Raw genomic sequence first — 23,099 nt, forward strand, 5'->3', positions numbered from 1 at the left:
TTGACAAAATTTGAACTCAAATAACATATCATAAATATGAAGATTCGAAATACACTTCATAATATCTCTTTACATTTATTGGTATTAGCATAATATTGGTGTTAGCATAATATTCATATCATGTACGGTCATTTAAAAAAAAATTCTAAAATTAAATAAATTGAAAATTAATTTTAGAATGCACAAAAAAAAATGGTAAGCAAATTTTAGCTAATTTCATCACAACTACACAATGGTTTTTTCTATCATGTTATTAATGATGTGTGTAATTAAGTAACTAAAACATGTGTTATGATACAATTGGTAAAATTTAAAGACAAAAAATAGGCTAAATTAGAAAAATAGTAAAGTCATGGCTATATTTGTTGTGTTGGATAGCTCGGGCCAAGCACTCAATGCATGGCTAGCATTGCGGGATGAAATGTATCTATGATTTATTTAAATAAAAGTTTGTGTGATGTATCTAAGAATTTATGAAAATTTTCTTTATTTGTTAATTTATGAGAATCCTAATTTCAAGTAGTAATTTTATATATTGTTAAAGGTTACTCATAAATTTAAAACTAAAATTTCAAACGTGAGGCATTATAAAAATATATGTATACCAGAACTATCTCTCAATCTATTTTGTTGGTTAATGCTAACCCATGGATAAAACATTTTTTGTAGGCATTTTTGTTTATTCAATGGGACTGATCATTAGTCTGATCAAGCCATTTGGCACACGGTTTGTGTTAGGAAATAAAGTGCGAGAGATAAGGATAATAAATTACTTTAGGAGGTCCTGTGCACCACGTCATCATATTAATGTGTGGCATGCTAAACAAATAAAATTTTGAAAAAGGCGATAGTTATTGACAAAATTTTTAAAATTCCTTTATGCGTTGTGATTTTTTGTTTCTGTATATTGTTTTTATTGGTCGGGAGCATTTCTAACATGGTGTTCTAGAACTATGGAATAACTTCTTGTCAATGACATTGAGAGAGAGACGTGAGGGAGTTGAGGGCTCGTTTGTTTTTTCGAAGTAGAATGTAGATGATTAATAGTGAAGAGGATTAATATGAGTAGATTGATAGTGAGAGAATTAAGTAAAATTGTGTTTATTTTGATGATAGTCGTTAGTGTGGAGATTGTTAAATTATTTTTATATAAAATAATAAAACAAATAAAATCATGGTTTTTACTTAACAAAAAATATAAAAACATTAAACATTAATGTTCACAATGTGCTTCCCAACATGTTAAAAAAATAAAAAATAAAAAAATTTACACGTGACTGGTTGACCGACTGGACATCCGGTAACAACTTAAGCCAAACGAATTATTTTCTAATACCACCCGCTCGCCTAGACTCGTAATCCATTCGCTAAGACCTTTCATAATTCGAAGGGAGTATTAATCTGGAGCTCCATAAATCAAATAAACATGATTTACAAATACTGTTCATCACTAGGAGTCCACTTCGGTCTCTTACAACGGAAAACAAACGAATCCTGAGAAAAAAGTGAGAGAGATAAGGACAAAAGGATAAATCCATCTTTTAACCATAGAAAACTATGCTTGAGTATTTTTTTTTTCTACTCTCCATTGTAGATGAAATTTCAAAAAGTAATCTATTGTCCAACAATATCTTTTCCCAATTCCCATTCAACGATAATTCCTTCATCAATTTACCGAGTCTAGATCCTCTCCAGCTAGTGTCTCCAGCCTTTCCTCCGAGTGACAGTCCAAATTGGGCCATGTCACCCCACTCAAAATATACAGCTCAGATCAACTTAAAAAAAAAAAAAAAAAAAAAATTCAAAAACAGAGACAAATTTCCTCTCTCTCTCTCTCTCTCAATCTTCCATGGATACTCTGCTTTTGATCTTCTTCCTTTCTCCATCTCTCTCTTCTTAATTTTACATTTGATACATACATACATGTATACTACCTTCTTCCTTTTTCCAAACCCTTTGGCGACCTTCACGCACCACCGCGACCGCCGGACTCCTCTCCTCTACCCCCACCCCTACCAACTTCGGCCGATCCAACATCACCCTCCCTCATTCTTCTTCTAGATCTAAAATTTTTATATCTATTTTTTCAAAGCAAAACCCATGTACAAATCAATAACTCTGCAAAATTAATATAAAGATAGAAATGAAAAATTAAAGAAAAGAAAAAATTAAAGCAACCAGAATTGGAGTGTTGAATTTGGATATTTATGTGGCTTGAATTTTAGAGAGAGAAAGTGGGTTTGCTTCAGATTTTGATGATTTAAACATTTGTGGCTTGATGATTTGTTGGGTGTTCTTCTAAATCTCTGAAACTTTGGTGGTAAATTTGCAGATTCCATCAATGGCGGTGGGCTCCCGGAGGTGGAAAAAAATTTGCAGAGAAGGAAATTATGAGTTGGGTTTTTTTAACCAAATCTAAACATTTGTAAACTCTGACTCATTCTTCGATTTGAGACACTACATTAAATTAAGAGTTGTGTTTTCTTAAGAGTTTGAAGCAGAGAAAGAAAGAAGAAGAAACAAAGAAGAACAAACTCAACTCTGTTTTTGTAATTTGGTTTTTTTTTTTTTTTTTGAGCTGATCTGAGCCATATATTTTGAGAGGGATGACATGGCCCAATCTAGGCCGTCACTCAGAGGAAAGGCTTGAGACACTGGTTAGAGAGGATCCAAACTCCAATTTACCCACTTCTTTATCTTTTTGGTTCTTTACTTTTCCAGCTCACGTCACGCCTAAGCTTTTTGTCAAAATCCCACCAATCTCTCATGTACTCTCTCTCTCTCTCCCACCCATTTCCTTTTTTTTTTTTTAATTTTTTTTATAAATTATGTATAGTTTGATTTACATAAAATTAGCATGTCATTCATGCTATATACGAAATAAAATAATTATATTTGATTTTTTGTATTTTGTCTCTTATAAACAAAATTTTATATATAAGTTTAAGAGTTTGTTTCAAATGTTCCTTTACTGTAATATATAGTATACATAGATTAAAATTGTTGTATTGATAATTATCAATTAAAATTATGTTTTGTTATAAAAAAAATGACATAGTTCTAATACTCACTATTTTAAAATAAACATATATGAATTTTAAAAAATTGTTATATTAGTTTTTGAAAGGGAAATAATTAAAGAAATTTTAAAAACTTAATGAGTAAGAAAGAATTGTCGTAATATGTAATTTAAAATATCAAAAAAAAGTTAAAACATGAATAAAGATTTTAAAAAGATGTGATTACAATTAAAACTAATGACATATTTAGTAATAAGTATAATTTTATTTGGATATCTATTTATACTTTAACATGCTTGTTTAAAACAAAAAAAACAAAAAAAAAAATTAATAATTTTTAGTTTTAAAATATGATTTTTTAGACTTGCTATATTAACTTTTGGAAGGAATATATCAATTTTTTTTTTACAAAAATTGAATATTAGTCATTGAACAAGTCTTATAAGATTTAAAATAAAATTTATAATAGGAAGAAATTAATGTTATTGCAACATATGCATTTTAACAATTTTAAATTTTGAAAAAAAAAAAAAAATAGATTATGACTTTGAACTTCAATTATCTTACAACATTTTTATTTATATCTATATAATAAGGCAAGAAGGTTTTTGAAAATATATGAAAATGTCTAAGAGATACATTTTGTATCAATGGTTGAAATGAATCTTGAGTGTATATCAACGGTCCAGATCCATATATGATTTCCGCCCCAACACTTCTCTCCCTAAACATCACACCGGTTTGCCTTTCCGCCTACCTTCCACCTACCTTCCCCGACTTGCTAAAAAGTTTTAAGTTAGTTGCCCAGGAAATATATGAAAGTATAGGAGCTTGCACATTTTTCCTTGAGGGATTTGTAGTACAATTTTATCAAGCTATTTATATTATTGTAGGAAAAATGCATAAGCTATTTGTAGTACAGTTTTATGTATTGGAATCATGGAGTTTCATATATCAATAGAGAAACAACACATATGCCTACTATATACCTTTCTTTTTCTATCCTTCTTTTAGTTGTTTGTTAAACTTTGTTAAGGTTTCATTTTTTTGTCCACAACATAGGCTTAGGCTTGCTATTGCTATTTCACTTCCTTCTTACACTTACCCAATTCATGACTAAGTTTAGGAATGTAACATGAAAAATAATTTTTTTTTTTTGTTTTTTTGTTGATAAATGTAAAAACACACTTAACTTAATACATAATATATGTAGATAGAATAGAATTTTAACTAGTGGCTGAGGCATACGCAATGCGTGTGCAAATTTAGAAAAAAAATTATGCAATTGAGTTGATAATAGAAAAAAAATTATGTAATTGGGTTGATAAAAATTGAACTAAGGAAAACTACTTTTCAATTGTTAAAAATTTTAATGCATTCTCATTCAATTTGTTTTTTAAAATTTATACATTCATTTTTTTTAATGCATCCTCATTGTTTTTTTATGTGTGCAATTTTTTTTTAAAGTGTAAAATACTATTTTTTTGGAAACAATTTGGAAATTGAAAATCAGTTCGCCTACGTTTTAAAGAAAGATAGAAAGAAGAAAAAAAAAGTTGAAAACACAATGAATAAAAATAAACAAAATTTATACCCAAAAACAAAAAGCAAATAAACAAAATTTTAGTCATTAAGAATATAAAACTTGAAAACTCCTAGATCACTTACCATTGAAGAGAAATAAAATATAGTCATCTATTGGTTTGTATTTCCTTTGCCATAATTATTCTTCAACAGTAGTTAGTTGACCAACGACAACAATTAGCTAACCAAGGAAAGCAGTTACTTGACCAGGCTCAAAACATGAGTACAATGCAAACTATAATTCAAATGTTGGCAGCAAAAAATGGGATAGATCTAGCAAACATTCTGGGGTTAGTTCCAAGCAACAATGTCGGGGAGGATGCATCGGGTGTAAGGGAGGATGAAACTTTTCTCGGTTGAAATAGAGGTAAATTTGACACCTCATTAAATTGATTTACTTTATTTAACCAATCCTAACATGTGTCAACAATATAAAATTATATAAACTTTGTATTACAATCCTAGCATTACAATCTTTGTATACAATAGCTTGATAAAACAATAGCTTCATAACAATTTTCTGATTAATTTTAACTATATTTGTATATTATTGTTGAAGTTAATGCATTAATAAAATACTCATGTTTTTATCCTTTTGTTCATAGGTTGGTGATGGATATTCGTGGTTCAGTAGTGATATATATCATTTTGCACGTTGGCATTCATTTAATTTTTCTTTGTTTCGTTTTATAGGTTTTTTTTGTTGAATGTTTATATACTTTTTGGAATTATTATGTTTGGGATTGTTGGATATAGTTAGACGCATTTTAGGATTCTTATGTTTAGTATTGTTAGATATTTGAATAAAATTTAGGATATTGAAATGCATTTGATATTAATTTGGTTACATTACAAATTGTTATGATGTGTTTAGTTTAGTTTTTACGCAATGTTATATAAAGGTTTTTTTTGTATGTTTTACAGAGAAATGCAGGTTACTTAGAAATACATGTTCAGGAAGTGGATCAATTAGCGTATAGGTGTAGTATGAATTGCTAAGTAATAATAGGTCACGGGAAGCTAAGATTGAATTTGTTTTAGATGGTTAGGTTGACAATATTTTAATCATCAGGAAAAAAGTATAGGGTGTCAATGTGTCTTATTTTATCTTGCATTTTTTTTATTCATTTGTAATAACTTGTTTTCAAATTCATTTTTTGTTCCCAAACGAAAGATAAAATGGCTTCATCTTTAATTCTACTGGTTGCTGCTGCTGCCGTGGTGGCGGATGCTTGCTATGGCTGCTGCTACAATGTTGCTGTGAGGCATGCATTCTGCCAATCCATCTGATGAAGAACTTGCTGAATCGGCAGTTCTGATATGTGAAACTTCTGCAACATGTGGTTGTTAGATAATGTCTCAATGGGACCACATAATTAAATGTGGTGTTATTATTTATAAGAAGCCTACAATTTAAGTGATTCAATTTAGTTAATAGGCTTAAGGGTATATATGTGTTATGGACCTAATGTGTAGATACTAGTTGTATAATTTCTATTTCTATGAGGGGCAGAAATAGAAATTAAAACATATTGGTTAAAGTTGGTTTTCATTACCTTTCAGTTTTAAAACCAATAATAATAATGGTTAATTTATTAGTTTTTATTACCTTTCAGTTATGAAACTAATAATGGTTAATTTATTGGTTTTTATTACCTTTCAGTTATGAAACCAATAATGGTTAATTTATTGGTTTTCATTACCTTTCAGTTATGAAAACCAATTACAACCTTTAAAAGGTTATGGTCCCTATTCCTTCCCAAGAGTGGAAAAACAAGAATACTATTTTGTTTTTCTAAATCCTCTCAAGGAGAAACATAAGGCACCAAAGGGGAAAGGATTAGAAGGCAATAACATAGTCAATATCAAGGTTTTATTGATAATCAGACGCTTCCGTTTAACCGTTCATCGATGGATTCAGGTATGTTGTTTTAGTCTTGTTTTCTTGATGATATACATGGTAAATGATCCGAAACATGAAGTTCTGAAATTTATGTTTACAAGTGGTATCAGAGCGGTTATATCATGTGTATCATCAGAATAGATATGCTTTTATTCATCCTATTTAGTTTCTTGGAATCAGATTCTGTTTTTTGTATTTCTGTTTTTCCCTCTGCCGCAAATTCTGTTTTGTTTTCTGGAAATGGAACATAATTCGGATGGGCGGTTCATTTTTCCAAATGGATTCAGTTTTTTTTTTTTTGGACCCGTCAATTCTATTTATATATGTATATATATAATTGGAATTGCTTCAGATTATATAACATATACGGGGTAACAAATTTAGAAATCTTTAAATTTAATGTAATTTCATACAACGTCTACAGAAATTTAATTTTCTAACATTCTCAATATAAGTCAATTCAAACAAGATGTCACAAAAGTGATCTCTCTTGTCTAGATTGTTTTATATGGAATGTTTTGAAGTTCATGTCTGTGTATCTCATGCGGGTATTTATCAGTCCAAAGACATGATTAATACTTGGCAGAATTACACACACATTTTGTGGTGATAAACATGTGCCAATTGTCAAGGAAACCTAATGTGAATAATAAATCCATCAAAAGATAGATTTGTTATTTGACATAACTTATTGTCAATGTTTGATCATTACAACAAGAATACCACTTACAGTTAATATCACTGCCCAAAGGCTTGGTATTAATGTTGTGCTAGGTATCTTGAGATGTTGTTATTAAATTAATTTATTTAAAGATTATCTGTTTGGTAACTTAATGTGAGCATAATTGTTTAAAAGGTTATCCTGTTGAGGCGAGGCCTTATAAACCTCATGAACGAAAATTGGACTCTAAAACCATTAGCAGCTACTTTATTGGCTATGCCGAACGATCACGGGGTTACAAGTTTTAGGATCCCACAAATAGGTCAATATTTGAGACGGGAATTGCAACATTTTTTGAGGATGTTGAGTTTGGGGGGAGAAATCCAGTTAGAGACATTGTCTTTGAGGAGGAAGCAGGAGTAATCCCACTTCCTACTACTACTTTTGACCATTCACAGGTTCCTATACCTGTCATTGCTCGAGAAGTAATTTCGGATCCTCAACCTGACAATGTTGTTCAAGATAATATAGTTCAAACCCCCATTCAAGATGAGGTAATTGTTCCTGAGGAACAAACTCTACAACCTCAACCTCAAGAATCTGTGCCATTAAGGCGATCCACCAGAGAAAGGAGATTTGCATTTTCAGATGATTATATTGTATATCTCCAGGAACATGAGGTAGAAAATGGAATGTCGAAAGATGATCCAATCAACTTTCGTCAAGCCATGGAAAGTTCCAACTCTCATAAGTGGATAGAAGCCATGAATGAAGAATATAAGTCTTGAAATTCAAGAAATACAGAAGATTCCTTATGCCTCGGCTGTAGGGAGTCTAATGTATGCTCAAGTATGTACGCGTCCGGATATTGCGTTTATAGTTGGCATGTTAGGCAGATATTTAAGTAATCCTGGCATGGATCATTGGAAAGCAGTCAAGCGTGTTATGCGATATTTACAGAGAACAAAGGAATATATGCTCACATATAGGAGATCGGATAAGTTAGAGGTCATTGGATATTCCGACTCCGATTTTGCTGGATGCCAAGACAGTAGGAAATCCACATCAGGCTATATTTATCTGTTAGCTGGCGGAGCAATTTCTTGGAGGTCTGCAAAGCAGACGCTCATAGCTTCATCCATCATGGCTGCAGAATTTGTAGCATGTTATGAGGCATCAAACCAAGGGATATGGCTGCGGAATTTTGTCACTGGGTTGCGTATTTTGGAAGGCACTGAAAGACCACTTAAGATATATTGTGACAATAAGTCTGCAGCTTTATATTCCAATAACAACAGGAGCTCGACAAAATCAAAGCATATTGATATCAAGTTTCTAGTTGTAAAAGAAAGAGTGCAGAGTGGACAGATTTCCATAGAGCACATTGGGACAAACTCCATGATAGCGGATCCACTTACGAAGGGACTACCACCCAAGGTCTTTCATGAGCACACTGCTCAGATGGGTGTTGTTCTATTTGAGAACATTCTGGTTTAGTGGGAGTTTGTATTTATATTACTGCTTTATGTCAGTCTTGAGTTTTATCTATGTAATTAGATTAATTTCTGCAGAAATGAAGTATTCAGTTTATTACGCTCTGTTACGTACTGTGAAGTATTGATCTCAATAAAGTTAAGTAGGACCAGTTGGAAATAGGCATGTATGGATCACATCACATGTAATTTCCATGCTACGCATCCATGATTGATCTATGTCATTTAGCTGTATTCGTATACGTGACCATTGGTGGGTCGAGTTACGATTAATGTAACGAAGACCGCTTTGATCCTATATTAATATAGTTAATGGACAAGATTGTTTGGATACCCTCAAGTTATGATAACAAAATTCTGAGCTCACTGAAGTTAAGCACATTTTTCAGGATACATATGTGGTCCAGTGGGAGATTGTTAGATAATGTCTCAATGGGACCACATAATTAAATGTGGTGTTATCATTTATAAGAAGCCTACAATTTAAGTGATTCAATTTAGTTAATAGGCTTAAGGGTATATATGTGTTATGGACCTAATGTGTAGATACTAGTTGTATAATTTCTATTTCTATGAGGGGCAGAAATAGAAATTAAAACATATTGGTTAAAGTTGGTTTTCATTACCTTTCAGTTTTAAAACCAATAATAATAATGGTTAATTTATTAGTTTTTATTACCTTTCAGTTATGAAACTAATAATGGTTAATTTATTGGTTTTTATTACCTTTCAGTTATGAAACCAATAATGGTTAATTTATTGGTTTTCATTACCTCTCAGTTATGAAAACCAATTACAACCTTTAAAAGGTTATGGTCCCTATTCCTTCCCAAGAGTGGAAAAACAAGAATACTGTTTTGTTTTTCTAAATCCTCTCAAGGAGAAACATAAGGCACCAAAGGAGAAAGGATTAGAAGGCAATAACATAGTCAATATCAAGGTTTTATTGATAATCAGACGCTTCCGTTTAACCGTTCATCGATGGATTCAGGTATGTTGTTTTAGTCTTGTTTTCTTGATGATATACATGGTAAATGATCCGAAACATGAAGTTCTGAAATTTATGTTTACAGTGGTGTGCTGTGTATACAACTAAGGAAGTGAATGGGTTACGGAATGTGGATGAAGTTGCACCTGTCGGGCATGCATGTTGAAGGGAAGGTAACAACTAGTATATTCTTATTTTTAGACTAGACTATGTATGCATGGTATATTTTTTCATTTGTATTATATGTTCATAGCCTTTAATCAATTTGAACATTATATGAACATTGAAAACTCGTGGTTAAGATATCTGTTAGACTTGTGGTTAACAAATTAGAATAATATAGTAGTCTCACATTGATCAACCTGACTAGGCAATTGATGTGAGTTATTTGACTTATTTCTTTTTTGCTGTTAAGGCTTGCTCTGTAATCTTTTTTATTTATTTCTTTATTTGGCATTTGTTATTACATAATTTGATGAGGTGAAAATGTTAATCATTTGATGTACTTATTTTTCAATGGACTAAAGCAAGTTATATAGAGTCTTATGTTGATGCCATAGTGTCAGACTCCACTTGTAGCTTTTTTGGGTCAAAGTTTTTGTATCGTTTTAAATAGATTTTGCTAGTCTAGTGAGTGATCCATTGTTTTCACTGTAGAATTGGTTTTATTTTTGGCATTTTAAAGTTTTTCAATTACGTGGATCAGATTTCATTGAATCTTTTGATTGTTTGGTCTTGAAATTCGACTTTCGGGAGTAGAGGGTTTGAACCTTGTTTTGTTTTTTACTAGAAATGTCCAGTTTAGGTCTTTGCCTCATTTGAATTGTTTTTAACACTTCTTTCGGGTTAGATTTTATTTGAATTTATCAGTATTGTGAAGATTTGTATGTGTTTGAGTTGAATTTCAAGTCTCACTTGATGTCATACAGTGTTTGGTTCATGAAATGCTTAGAATTTAATATCAATTCGCTTATTTGATTGCCTAAGTCTATTTAGATGTAGTTTCTGCTTATTTAGAATTGTAACAGTGGTTAATGAGGTTTCACTGACTGATCCAATTTAAATTTTGTTTGTTGTTCAGACATTGGAGGGAATTTTAGGTGATAATAAAGGAATTAACAGTCTCTTGCATTAAGTGATCGTTTACTGCTTTCCATTTGAGGGGGAAGGTCTCCAGTCAACTTCTTCTAAAGCTCAGAGTTCATCTGTCACATCTCACGTTGTCAGGTTAGAAAAAATAGCTGTTTCCATCTTTGATTATTTATGAGGAATATGAATGGGTTAATTTAACATTCTTTATGTTCTTTAACTTTTCAGATTTCTTCTAATGGGGGAGACTTTCTTGCTAGAAAATCGATTGACACTCAGAGCCATGTAAGTCTGTCATCGTCACAATTTAAAACCATAAGTTTTGGAGCTTTGTAAGTTTGAAGGACATGGTTAGAAAGCTGACTCTCATTTTTCTTCTTATTGTTCTCTCTCCCTGCAGATCTGAATTTGGTGTCCTTTTGATCTACTTTTACTTATGTGACCGTACAATTATCTTCGGTGAATCAAAAAAGGTTTTGCCAATGCCTTCATCTTATAATTTATACTTTTCATTCCGCGAGTTCGTTATTTTATTCGGTGAAGTATGTGCTAGACCAATTTTAAATCTTAAAAAGAAAAGTTCAATGTGAAAAATATAGAAAGAGGAATGGGTGGATATCACATTCTTCAACAACTTTTAAATGTTATTTTAAAAAATATATATATACATATATCCCAGAACTTTACAAGGAAGTGAAAGGATTAGCGAGGTCATAACCTGATCCACTTATATGGGCATAACCTAATGAACCAACACTAATAGAAAGGAGAGATAACAAAAGCAAAATTACCAGTCCATGGACTAGCTGCTACCAGATGCTTCAGTCTCTTTTCTGCTTCCTTGGATGTGTAACCAAACAATTAGGGAGGACTTCACCTCTGCACATAAAATTCACAATGGCCAGGATATACAGTTATTGTTTTTTGTATCTATTTCAGTTATAATTTGGTCCATCTGCATCAAAGTTGTGTGTCCAATGAGCTTTTCTTTTAACCATCATTTGTTGTTGCAGAGTTACAATCGGGATCGTTTCTTATTTCTCTACTTCCTTCTCATCATAGTTTCAGTAATTACTTCTTTCAAGATTCATCATGATAAGTCACCAATCTCAGGAAAATCCATACTGTATCTGAACAGGCATCAAACTGAAGAGTGGAAAGGTTGGATGCAGGTTAGTCAGTTTTTAAGATGACATGTCTATTTCTTAGAATTGTCTAATTTTTAGAATTGTCTAATTTATTGTTACTTGTTTTTAGTGTAAAAGAAACAATTTATTTCCTTTGTGTTTGTTTCTAGTGTCTCTTGTGATTTGTTTGGAAGTTTGAGCTCTAATCAATATAATTCCCTCCAACTCCTTTCAGTGTTTCTCTACCTTGAAACACTTTCTTTCTTGTCTGCATCTTGTAGTCAATCCATAGCAAATATATTGGTAGTTGATAAAGAGAAGTAACTTTGAGATGGGAAATTGCAGTTGGAAATGGTTAGAGAGAGAGAGAGAGAGAGAGAGAGAGAGAGAGTCAACAAGTTGCTGAAAGTTTATTTATTACCCTGCTCTATAATTGGAACTAGGAGCAGTTTGTTAAGGGCCCGGGAATGTTGCCTTAAAGTTTAATTGAGGTGGGATGCTGATTAAATCTTTTGGTTATAGAACCTCCAAACTACACTCTGTCTGAAGTCATTAATCCTGTGAATAAATTAAAGCTCTTTTCAGCCATAAGAATTTTGTTTTCAGTTCCTAATCAGATGAAACATCTAGAATAACTTCTCCATGCTTAAATTCAACATTAACTTGCCATTCCTTGATGTCCATTTTGTTGCCAATAAGAATCTTCTGGCACCCATGTTCGTTGGCCAGGTTGAATTGGCTCTATTTTCTTATTGGACAATTATAAAATTGACTTGGACTTACATCTCTTGGAACTTTTCAAAGAGAAAAACACATTTTGCATCTACTCATTTTGTTAATCATCCAAAATTTTAAGAAAAGGCATATTTGAAATATTCATCAGGGCACTACTTCTTGTAATTTTGCATCAACAGCGTGTAGTGCATTGATGAGTTGGGCACTGTTTACATTTGCCTGCTTTTATATAATATAATATTAAGACATTTGATTTTCTTATGGTTAGTTCTTTTCTTTTATGCTTTGTTTAGTCCAGTGATCTTGCAGATAACGATGCATGGAAAGATAAAGGCACTGGTCAGCTTGCTATCAAATGTAATGAGGGTGTTAACAAGGGCACAAGAGAATCCAAGCCAACAATTCTCGTTCGAAATGACATATGTTTCTTCTTATTGTTTTTGCTCTTCCCAAGTTGAATTCAGCTTAAAATCTTGAGTTTGTAATGAATCTTTGATTTTTGTTTCTGTTTTTTTCTTCTTTGCAATTTTTCCTACTTGTTCATTATTTGTCTGACATGCACAAAAAAAGTGCTTACATGTACATGCACACACCTGTCCATATAGGGACGAGCTGAGACACACCAGTGGTTTACGTTAAATTAAGAATGAAAGCTCAATTTCGACCATAATTATACTTCTGTTCCCTTTTTGCTTATGGCAGGTGGGGAAAGTGTTGCTAAATGCATTGTTATATCCAGGCATCAAGACAAACATGCAGAAAAATTCCATTGTTGCGATATTTCATATGGCGGTAATATTTCTTCATTAAATATTTCAAAATACACTTTTGTGGGGGAAATAAATAAGAAATGGGGATGTTTTGTTATCTGTCATTTCTTCTGCAATATATTCTGCTGTATCATACAAGGCTCCAGGCATGGTAAATCTTGTCATTGAATTCATAAGTGAGGCCAACAAATCGAGATTCCTATTTCTGCTGCACAATAATGGGATAACTATTCTATTTGTCCAATAAATAAATGAGATAACTATTCTATTATATAAAGTGCACGTGAGTTGGGTCGGAAGCTGTCACTTTTTTTTTTAAAACTTTTCCAAGAATGTCTTTATACCTAGTAACTGTCACTCTTTCCCACTCAATAACTGTCACTTCTAATAACAGTAAGAATAATTTTTCTTTTGTCAAACCGTCCAAAATTACTATTAGTTTTCCTCAACCATCATACTATCCAAAAATTTAAATATAAAATTGCAAATGCGTTCCAAGGCGTGTTCAAACATAGGACCCCAAATCAACTTTCTAAATCAACTTTCTAAAATCATAAAATAAAACAAAACCCATAAAGGTGTTCCAAGGCGTGTCCAAACATAGGACACACATGTTCATGAAGTATCCTGCAAAAAAATAGTAATTAAAAATTTTGACAAGCCACATAACATGTCCGAAACACGGACGCACATGTCCGTGGTGTGTCGGTGTCTAATATGTGTCGGACAAGAACATGACACCCATTTTGAAGTGTTTGTGCTTCCTAGATAGACATAATAGGCTCCAACTGTGAGATCCATATTCAGTGTGTCCTTGCCACATATATGCTTGCTTGCTTGAGGTTATATATGTTCTTATTTCTTTCCTCTTGCACTGAATAGCACGAGTGCACCATTACCAAAGATTTTAGCTCAGATGCTTTGGGACAAGAAACTGATGACTCTAGTCAAAAGAAAGGGTTGAGCAAGTCTGGTTTGATGATTAATGGAAAGAATGGACTCAAAACAGACAATTCTGCATCGAAGGAAAGAAGTGAAGTCTTGAATTCATCATTGAAGCCTGAACGGAAACCAAGAACACCTAAGCTACATGTATTGTTTTCCTCTCCTTGAATATAATTTGAGCACAATACTAAGTACTTTAGGGTTCAGCTCTAAGGGAAGCAGTCATTTGTTAGGAGCACAAATAATATGATGCAGCGACTTTGAATTCTGAGCTTGTATGATTCTATATTCAGTTTACATCCTTCCTTGCATTAATTTGTATACTAATCTTCTCTTACACTGAAATAACGTGCTAGTGCTTCCAGTTTAGATGCATCACAACGTGTAATTGATCCCGAAGGGAAGAACAAGTTGTGCAGGATTGATTTAAAAGTTCATGGGCATAAAGAAGTCAAAGAACACAATTCTACGGACCAAAGCGTAATCTCAAAATCATGTTTGCAACATGGAGGAAAGCAATCAAATATTTTAGAAACAGTTGAGGTACAACCGTTCAAATAGCTCTTTGACTGCTTTAAATCAAACATGGAAGTACTGTTTCAGAAAATTACGAGACCTGTTTGATTGTGTTTTTGTTTTTTGTTTTCATTCTTCGGAAAACATATAATTTCACATGCACAGACAGACACATGGATTGCAAGTTGAATTCCAGTTTACCATACATTTTAAGCTTCTAATCCGTAATCAAGATTCCCAAATATAGTACCACAACCTCAGATTTAACGGGCTCTACATTGGATACACTGTAGAAGATTTGGAGGATATGATGATTTTGAACTATAGGAATTCACCATGTCTTTCAGATGTTTATTTGCAAGTTTATGCCAGCTTGCAGATCATATCGTAGAGTTCAGATCTAGTGCTTTACAAGAAGTATCTAAAGAGTCTGAAGTGAACCCAACACTAAGCAAAGCCCCGGATTCTCCTCTGACCAACATGATCGACCCTCTTCTCTTATCATTTAAGACGGAAAAGAAAAGAACAAAATCTCCACGGTGAATGAAAGGTCCAGAAGCTGGTCTGATTGATACTGAGCAGAATGCAGCAGACTCACTTATTGGGTTGATGTATCAGAAAAGAAAACATATAACCATGCAACATCCAAGGGAAGAGCAAAAGCAAAAAGCTAAATTAGCTGTTAATGACAATGAGTCCAATTCAAGCTTGCATCTGACGCCACAAAAGCAGAGGGCAAAAAGAGAGCAGCAGCAAAAAGCTACGCCAGACTTACATGTAGATATCAATGTAGATTCAACTTTGCAGTCTCAAAAGAAAAGGAATTGTCAAAGCTCGCCAGCCCTTGGGGAGACTGAAAAGTTCAAGGGCCTTCAAATTACTCTGGCACAATTTCGTGCTGATACAGCTAAATATACAAGTGTGGAAGACCTTTGCATCGCTAAGTGCTCATTCACTGGTCTTGTTGAAGCTGATGAATCCTCATTTTCTTTCTGACGGAGGGCGAGCTCCAAAAATCTACCAAGCGGAGTCAATATTCAGAAGTTGACAATATTTTCATATGTACAAGAGGCTAATGCACCTGTATCATGTAGAGAAGAAAGGATGTTCTCCTCCGAAGTGGGTATTTTACATTCTTTTTTTCTCTTCTAATTATTATGCAAGGATTGGAAAAGAACTTGGCTTCAGTAGCTCCTATTAAAATGCCTTTACATGTTGGTCATCTCTTCTGAAATGCCTTGCAGATGCACCAGATTCGTCTGAGATGCATGAATTAGATTCGTCTACTGCAGCTGCTGGTCTGCTACTGCTGGTTTGTTGTTGCTGCCGCCCTTGTGGTTGATGCTTGCTGGGCTGCTGCTGCTGCTGCAATGTTGCTATGAGGCGGCTGCTACTAGATGTTAGTCTGCTGGATAAGTTTGTGGATACTTTTTGTGTCATTTTGCTTGTCTTTGTTAGTTTCATGTTTTCATTTTGTTATCTGTTGTTTGTAATGTTGGTTCACAATTTGTATGTATTTGGGTATTTTAGTGAGTTTACCCTTTTAGGTTTTATACACTGTTTCTAAAAGCAGTATCAGCAGTGTTTTTTTTGCTTGCACATCAACTTTAGGTGATTTCATATAAATGTTATTAGTTTGTAATAGTGGTGCCTGAGGTATGCCACTTGTAAATCTGTAAATCTTATAAAAATATATAAATTATTTTCAATTATTTTTGTTGGTAAATGTTTTGCCAAAAGTTTATTTTTGCCCACTCATATTGTGTTGCTAGAAGTGTATTTTTAGCCAATGCCGATTTGTTGTTGCCAAAAGTAAACCTTTATCGACAAACAAATCGTCAGCAACTATCAATATTTACCGATGTAAATGTGTTGCCAAAAGTTTACTTTTGCCCACTCATATTGTGTTGCTAAAAGTGTATTTTTTTGCCAATGATAATTTGTCGTTGCCAAAAGTGAAGCTTTATCGACAAACAAATTGTAGGCAAATGGCACCATTTACCGACGTAAATGTGTCGCCAAAAACTTTACTTTTGCCAACGCATATTTTTTTGCTTAAAGTACATTTTTTGCCCATGCAAATTTGTGTTGCGAAAAGTGTCACACAATCATCATATTTGAATGACTTTTTCCGACGCAAGGTAAATTGCCTACGATGGATGAAGGCTTTTAACGACGACTATGTTCATCACTAAAGGCATTACTTTTACCAACGCAATGATAATTTCATCGGCAAAAACTTTTGCTGACTCACTTTTGCCTATGGGTTGCCAACGTAGCTTTGTGTGTCGGCAAAACTCTTTGCCGACGAATTTTCCCTTTTAGCAACAAATTTTGTTGCGTTGCAAAAAATGCAATTTCTTGTAGTGAATGTATGATGATTAGAATTTTTGGATAAAAGAAAGAATTGGTTAGAGAAAGAGTGCATAAGAATAATTTATTTCAACTTTTCTTTTCTAAATTATAAATCATGGAATCATTATAAAAAATAATAAATTATGAGATGTTAAAAAAAAATTTATATATAGTATAGATATGCTTAAATTTATTTGGGAACAAAATTGTATTTAATTATGGAATAGAGAGAGAAGCTAGATATAAAGTTTAATTTTTAGTTTAGATATAAGGTTTAATTTTTAGTTTATGTTAGACTTAATTTAGATTTATATAGATTAGACCAGTTGTGAAAGATATTAATAGTATACATTTTATGGGAGGTGAGAGAGTTTCATTTTCATTAGATTTATTTTAGGATAAAAAAGATTGTATGAGATTTATATTATTTTTAAATAAAGGCTTAATTTATTTTGAGAGGGAGATGGGGGTTGAGAATTCTGTGCTTTTTCTTTCTTTATTTCTTTCTCTTTATCGGCAATATACTTGGATTAAATAATTTTGAAGGTTAATATTTATGTCCTTGGAATAGCCAATAGATGTTTTAATTTTTTTTTATAAATCAAAAAATCAAAAAAATTAGATTTAATGTTTTGAAACACTTAGGGTCTCTAAGATAAAAAGTCACGTTGGTATAATATATAGCATAAATAGATAGATATTATGGGAGAGATTTTAAGAACTTGTAATTCAATTATCATTTTTTTTTTATATCTGTTGTTACTTTGTTAGGTAATAGTACTATTTTTAAAATTTAAAAAATTAGCAATTTTAGTTTTTATTTTTATTTTTTAAATCTACAGTTACTTTGTTAGCCAATAGTACTATTTTCAAATATTTTTAAAATTACAAAAATTAGCAATTGTGGTTTTACGTTTTTTCATTTTTTTTAATCTGTAATGTTTTTTTTAATGTATAGTTACTTTGTTATGAGATGAGATTTAGGAAAGAGAGAAATATATATATATTTTTTGGTTGGTTGGGTGGATGGGAAGGGGGGGGGGGGGGGGGAGGCGAAGGGGGGAGAGATTTTAGGAACTTGTAATTCAAAATTTTAGGTGATTTATTATTATTTTTTAATCTATAATTACTTTATTAGCCAATAGAATTATTTTTAAATATTTTTAAAATCACAAAAATTAGCAATTATAGAATGAGACTTTGGAGTTCTCACAAGCTTTCTCACTAGAAATCCCCTTTTCCTTATATAATAGATTAATTAATATCGTTGAAAAGATATGACTCGATGTAAAACTACCTTCAAACTGTTTTTTACAAAGCCAAATTGTTTCTTGCTTTGAACATGAATGACCTTTAGAATACTAACGAATCTAAAACATTTTTCGAACACATATTTAATCTTTAAAAATGTTTTGAACCATTTTCTAGTCGATTTTCAAGCTCGAAAAGTCTAAATCTTGACTTGCAAATGGCACGAAATTGACTTGAGCTAACCCAACAGCCCAGCCCTGTAGGACTAGCTGATTATTCTATGCACTCCCAATATGGGATGAGTTGGCTATTCATACTGTAGACATCTCATTTTGTTTAGTTATAATACCTAAGCCCATTGTTGAATTGTAGCCATCGACGATAATTCAAACAACATTGAACTAGTAGATGATCTCTTCGAAGCAAGCTTGATGTGAAACCGTTGCTATTCTAGTCATTGTCACTTTCCTCAAAATTGGAACACTTTGGGCACATTTTTGCTAAATTATTTCTCCAAAATTGAGCATTTATGAACCATCATTGGAATCTATAACAGGCCGTTGCATCTTTTCAAAAGTCGTTTTGAGCACAAAAAGTTTGAAATACCTTAGAAAGTCCTTAAAAAACTAGAAAGTAAACCAACCCAGATCACCCCCCAGGGCCTAGCCGGCCCTAAGTACCTCCCCAGAGGGTCATTTTGCCCATCAATGAGGGCCAATCGACCTTATGTACTTGGGTGGCCTATTTTCAGCTTATTGTGTTTTTAGTCTATTTCGGGATTTCATTATTTTTTCACCATCCCACATCGAAATTAGGGGTATATAGTCGTATTTCAAGCCTACTACATAAGCACAAGCTTTGCTACCAAAAAAAAAAAAAAAAAGGGATTGACAAGATTGACAGATACAATGAGCAAGACGAAAATCAAAATTTTCCTCACTTTTTCTTAATTTCTCCTTAGTTCTAAGTTTTGTTCGTTTCACTTGAAAATTCTTGGTGATTCTACATTAAGAGCGACTTGAAAGAAGAAATCCGTAAGTTCAAGGTTTAGAATCGAAAAGTTGTCCCAGCAATTCGACATTGGTATTTTGCTTTCAAGGTTATATCCATTGTTTATATAGGACTAATGTCAAAGTTAAACTCATTTTGCAATGTTTCTACCGGTCACCAAAAGTACAATTTAAGTCACTGAAGGAATTAGTGATGGAAGAAAATTTGTCACAACTTCATCGCTGAAAGGGTGTCACAGAAAGAATCGGCTATGAAATAAATGATCATTGCCATATCTAGAAATCAGCGACCAAGTATATTAGTCACCAAGAATTAAATAAAAAATTGTCATTGTAAATTGACATTTTGTCTTTAAAAATAGTAAACTGAGTTTTAGCAACAGATAAACTCGTCGCCAAAAATAAAATTTAGCGACGAAGTAATTCATTGTTAAATAATAAATATTTTAGCGATGAGTCAACGTTTTGGTGGCTAAAAGTATCAAATAGCGACTAACTACATTTCGTCACACCAAACTACTAACACTTACTTATAGTAAACTAAATTGGTCACCATAAGTAAATTAACCGCGACTAAAAAAACCTGTCACCAAAAATCAACTAAGAAATTTTTAATTTTTCCTGTTTAGTACCTCTATAACCCTGTGCAAAGCATCCAAAACTTTAATTTAATCCAAAATTAATAGCATATCAAACATCCAAGCAGTATTACATCGAGCACAACCCAAACACATCCAACCCAAGTGCAAATCTCTTATGTATAAAATCTGAAACATCCAAGCCACAAATCCATTATAGAAACCTATATCAAAATGTAACCAAATACACACAACGAAATCCTCTGTTACTCTCCTAACTATGTTCCATATTGGAGTGTTTCTATGCAATATTAAAATGTTATTAAGATTTTATAAAAAACTTTAGTCTTAAAACTGCGAATGCCTACTAGAGTATTCCTACTCTAAAAAGTTTGTTTATACTCGAATGGGGTTCTCATGCCTATGTTTGGGTCATTCAATGATTAATTAATTTAGATCTCAAACGGGGCATTTTCATTAATAAGTCTTAAGTTTTACAAATCTGTTTCTAATTTTCAAACCGAAACTCCAATCGGCATGCTGTTTGTTCCTCAAACTCTATTTAGACTTGAGCAAGGGGCTTGTGTCAATTTTTAGTGAGTTTGGTGGTCATTTTATAATCTCACCCTGAATGGGTCATTTAAGCCTTAAGTTTGGAAAATTTGCGTTTAATTTTTAATCAGGAGTCCAATTGGTGTTGTGCATACCGGATACCACACTAGATGAAAGTGGATTGGAGCTCCGCACTCAGTTGGACTATCCAAGGATTGTGGTCCCTGCAGGAAGAAGCACCGTAAGAGTTGCCCGGCCGGGGTTGGGTGGATAACCCCTCCGGTGTGGGAATCAGTGATCGGAGAAGAGTGTTTAGTTTGTAGTAAATGTGGTTCAGCTTAGATCAGTTCAGTTACCTTCAATGTGAAGTTTGTGGAGTATATATAGAGTTCCTTGCTTGTTTTGCAAGATGGTTTCATGGAGCTTTGGTGTTGCCCAGTTTCCTTTTATCATGGCCTTCGGTGGGGGACCATCTGGTAGTTATCAAGAGGTGCTTATACTCATTGTTGTCATGCTGATAACAAACCACATTCCTCTGGTTTAACAATTTCCGTGATTCTAGGTGTAGGGGACCAGCTGAGGTGGCAACTTGCACATGCATATACCCACAGCTTCCATGTTTCTCCATGAGGTTTTCTCAGCTCGGTACTGTTATGCCTCAGCCTGGTTTCGTTGTACCTCACCTCGGCCCTTTGCGGGACTATGATAAAGATGGGCTAGTCCACTCAGATGTCCTTGTCTAGACTTGGCCCACCTTGGTGCTGGTGATGGATTCGATGCATCAGTTTGGTCCTTGGATTGAGTCCTGCAGCTCGGCCCAGCCCAGTATCCCGGCTGGTCTGGCCTTCCCACTGCGAGTTGGGCCCAAGTGCTTGTGGACTTGGGTGGACTGTTGATAGTGAAGTTGGGCTTAGTTGCCTTGCCCACACGTTCGTCTGACCCATTTGGGTTTTAGAAGGTTGGACCGGCCCAAGGCTTGGATCCGACCCATTTCATATTTAGCCCCTTCATTTGCCCCCTAGCTCGCGCTAAGGTTCCCCTTAGGGGGACCTACTATTCTGTGCTCCAAGCGTTGCGTCGTTTCGGATCTGTCCCAGCTCGGCCTTGGTGACGGTTCACTCCTGACACACATCCCCTGCATGTGTCCTTTTGTGGTGACACGTGGCAACGTGGTATTGGTGTGCAGATGTAGTGCGTCGATTTCCTACTGTTGGTCGTGGTTCGTGTACCTTCACGCCGATTTGGTGCAATAAATGCCATGGATTCATCAGTCCAAGTCCCTTCATCTGTTTTTAAAATTTCTAGAGAGTCAAAAACCCTTCCCGTTCTACTGAGTCGATGTCGTCGATGCTCTGTCCAGACGTTCCGCTGCCGATCCTGCTTCTGCACCCCCCATTCGCTACCGCTGCTCTGATTTCTGTAAGTTCTCATGTGATCCTTCTTCCCCTATCTTTTTCTGTTTTCATCATCTCGTTTGGCCCTTGCACCGCTGCACTCCGTATTCTGTTATCTGAGTTCCATCCCTGTACCACTAGGTCTGGTCTGATGGGAAACCTTCGCTCATTACTCGATACTCTTGAGGCCATGGCCATGTTCCATCGTGATTATAATATCCCTGATGATGTGACCCTTTCACTAGCAAAGGTCGATGCCAAATGTATGGGCACTAGGAATACTGCTGCTTTTTCGATTGTGTCCATCGTTGAGGGAGGGGTTCGGTTTCCCCTCGACCCTCTGGTGCCCCGATTTCTGCACCAAGTTCAACTTACTCTAATGCAAGTGTCTGTTAACTTGTTCCATGTTGTCTGTGGTGTGTTTGTTCTCAACAAATGGTTGGGTTTGAATCTCTATATTTGGGAGATTTTAGGCTGCTACACTCTCTCGCACAACAAGGATGACATCACGTGCTACCTGTGTGTTCATTCGATCGATTGTCATCTGGTGACTGGTTTGCCTGATTTAGACAAACATAACGATGATTTTTTGCAAGTTGGTGGCAACTGGGAGTTCCCTGTCGGGACTGAATTCCAGTTTGAATGGATGCCCTTGAAGGATGGCTACCCAGGTTCAGATTCTTCCCCTTAGTGTCTTTTGTATTTTTTTTTTTGTTTTGGATGTTGCTTTAATGTGGTACTTCTTTTTTGCAGAGGCTTCCTGTTTTCAGCGTAGGTCGAGTCGGGAAAACGCAGAGGCCATCAAAGCTACTCTAAGGTACAAGAAGAGGTCCGCACCAGAGTTGTTGGATTACCAAGCGACTTACTGCTCTATCATTTCGAAAAAGGTGAGGCTTGTTTCATCACTTCTGGATTCTGACACTGAGACCGATACATCTCTCACCCCTCTGGTTATGAATCGCCGCCGAAGCCAGGGTGCACTTCTTGAAAGGACGCTCTCTTATGTCCCCAATTTTGCAGGGGGTGGGTCTATGTCGAAGAGAAGAGTACTAGCGGATTTGGAGGGTGAGGCTTTTGGAGCCTCTGATGCTTTGGAGACTCCTTTGTCGAAGGCCGAGGCGAAGAGCC

General features: G+C 34.2%; 1 long non-coding RNA gene across 1 annotated transcript; it reads left to right on the forward strand.

Annotated features, from left to right (window-relative positions):
- Window positions 1–10,966: 10,966 nt before the first annotated feature.
- On the forward strand, window positions 10,967–11,933 carry LOC114256774 (uncharacterized). Its single transcript, XR_014334773.1, has 3 exons — window positions 10,967–11,023; window positions 11,139–11,211; window positions 11,877–11,933. It is a non-coding gene; the product is annotated as an uncharacterized LOC114256774 (long non-coding RNA).
- Window positions 11,934–23,099: the final 11,166 nt, after the last annotated feature.

This window comes from Camellia sinensis, chromosome 7 (assembly GCF_055761805.1).
Source record: "Camellia sinensis isolate YWXY chromosome 7, ASM5576180v1, whole genome shotgun sequence".
Taxonomy (NCBI): Eukaryota; Viridiplantae; Streptophyta; class Magnoliopsida; order Ericales; family Theaceae; genus Camellia; species Camellia sinensis.